We start from the raw sequence: 3,008 nt of genomic DNA on the forward strand, positions 1-3,008 counted from the left end.
CATTTATTGCGCCGTTTATTTGGTGGAGAGAGAGAGATGACCTTTAAAGTACTGCTTTACATACAAGGGACTCCACTGAGGTTTTTTGACATGATGGGACTGAAAATATTTTTCCAGATAAATGTACCATTTGATGAAGGTGTAGACCACTTATCCTTGTGCAAAATTTCAGATCGTTCACGCACTTCGTTTTTCCAGAATAATTATTCAAAAGCGTTAAAACGCTTTTCACTCAAATCGGGCAAGGAAAAGCATAAAAATACGGCTTTCAATTTATTACAAAGTATATTTCTTAACTATCTTAGCATATATTCCTGTTTAAAGTGCCCCAGCTTATTTATGTAAGAATATCAAATGTTATGTTTTTAGGCTTTTAAACCTCAGTGGAGTCCCTTTAACTTTCCAAAAACCAAGTTTTCATTGAGAATAAGAACAAGGGTAATAATGTTATAAAAAATCGGAATAGCACGTGTTGCGCGCAAACGTAGTAGTTTATTTAAATGTCATTAAATGCGTGACCTTTAAACAGAATGCGGAAATGTGAATAAAGTTTCTAGGTCGGCGAATCCATCAAATATTTTATTTTGAATAGTGTTCCGTTGGCCTTCCTATTTTTCATAATGTTATGGCGTTTTAAAATAACCATAATCATAATCTTCAAATAACCACTTTACAGCACGGATTTATAATGTTATATGACCAAACGGATGAATAATAAAACATAATAAATGTATAAATATGAAATTATTTAATATAACACCATTTAGCTCATAAGCATATATCAATCGGATATAAGAAGAAATTGAAAACCAGTGTACAACTATATTATATTGTTACACGTTTAATTAATATTAATTTCGGTAATTCATTTAAACTAACAAGAAATGTTTATGTTATGTCAATAACTAGTTACTAAATCCCGACAGTCCATATGCACGTGTTATGCCATCAGGTCAAAATATGATATTGTCATGTGACATTACGAACGCGTTAATATTTCACGTGGTCTTTTCTTCCGGTGGTTTTTAATTTAATTTCAATTTAGGACATTCTGTTGTATGATTTACTCGTTACCTTTAAATGTTGCCAAATACCATGGCAGTAAAATATGTCAACAGTTTGTGAATGAACATATGATACAACAGTTTTTGACATTTGCTTAGTTGTTAACTTTACGTAGCATATGAAAATATATGTCAAATATTCGTGAAAAATAGATCCAGTTTCTATTGTTTGAAATCCAGTAATAGCGTAATAACTACAAGGAAAATTAGGTAACGTAAGTTGATATTATAAGCTCAGAGATGTGAAAAATTTAATCGTAGATCCAAGTTTAATATACAGCTAACTTTGAACTATTCCCTGATTGAATGTTGTTTTAAAGATATTATTAATAATAATGATTTTTTAAGGTTACTTTGGATTTCGAGCTAGCCCAGAAATTGATGTTCATTAAATTTTATGAGCTAGCACAATACTGTCCTGCTAGATGGTTCTTTAGAATCAATAGTGTCATCTTGTGTTCTGACACCGGGTCACACATATATGAAATTAACTCGTGATGTTTGCAAGGGTCTCAACAGACCGTTGCAGACAATTTCCATATCAATTTTACCTCTTTGAAAGTAATCAAAAGAGATATCGAGATTCGTGTAATTGTACGATTATTGTAAAACGGACGCAATTCGGTTCTAGAAAGATATTCGTCGTGAAGAAGAAAGATATTCGTCGTGAAGAAAAATTCAGTTTCGAGGCTCGTACATAGAAATTTTGAATATCGATCGCTACAGGGTATTTTGTTCTCTCAAACTGTCAATTGCGGTAAAAATGCAATGAATATAAGTGTCATGCCGTTTTTAAAACTGAATGATATATTCACAAATTATTTTCTTTTCTTCAAAAGATAGCAAGTTTAAAGCTTTTATTTTCTGGAAATTTCCTGTTTAAAAATCAATTTACAAAATCTCGAATATTTTGGTTTAAGCCGTTAAAGCAAGCATTTTACTACAACGAAATTAAGTGTACACAAACACTGCAATTCATATTTATAAATTTCAGCGGTTTCGGCTTTACGGTCATCTGTCCATCTGACCTTTTAACCACTCATGATTTAGTTCAAGAATTTAGAAATTATGATGAATTGTTTTACACAATTGATATTCATGCGCTAAGAACTCTTATAAATATAAAATATACATTTTATAAAATAAATATCACGACATAGGGAATATAAATGACAGCAAGCTTAGAAATCCAAAAGTAAAACAACATTTTTACTTAAAATAAATTCTAATATTTGCTTTTTTGTCGAGCTGTAAACATACTATTTTTATTTGTTTGGGTCGTCAGACCAAACAAATAATGTTAACAAATTTCAGACTCTAATGCTGTTAATTGCAAATGCCGAAAGTAGACCGCTTTTTTTGAAGCGGTTACTTCCCTTTATATGTAACACTAAGGCCGAAAAATTCAGGGGAGATCACGGCGTAAATATGGTCACATAACAGGCGCATTAATTTTCAAGCAAAATAATTCCCGAATGGTCGGAGATTTCTAACATTGTTTTATTCTTTATAGATATACATGCTTATAGTAAGCGCCATGATTATTTACACAAGTGTTAAACAACAGTTAGCATCGTTACAAACCCTAATTTAGAATGATATGGTTTTCTTCAGGCCGTTTAAATATAAATTCACCGTGGCCGAGGGGTTTGCGCAAACGCTTAGGAAGCGAGAGGTCTAAAGTTCAAATCCCAGTTGAGGCAACTCATTTTTTTTTTCCAAATTGTTTAAGTCAAATAAACATTGGATTGAGGATTGAATATCAGTGTTGCAATTAGTCTTATAGCCAATCTACTACAATTTAAACGCTGGAAAGCATTGGTAGCACAATACAAAAACAAATTGTTTTATAACCTCACAACCTTCACCTTTCTGACATTCTGAGACCCAAACAAATTCAGCGCCTTCTGTGCTTTGATTTGTTAGTGTTGTTGGATAATACTC

Source organism: Ruditapes philippinarum, unplaced genomic scaffold, assembly GCF_026571515.1.
Source record: "Ruditapes philippinarum isolate M1 unplaced genomic scaffold, ASM2657151v2 ctg3051_1_1_1_1, whole genome shotgun sequence".
In the NCBI taxonomy this organism is placed as follows: domain Eukaryota; kingdom Metazoa; phylum Mollusca; class Bivalvia; order Venerida; family Veneridae; genus Ruditapes; species Ruditapes philippinarum.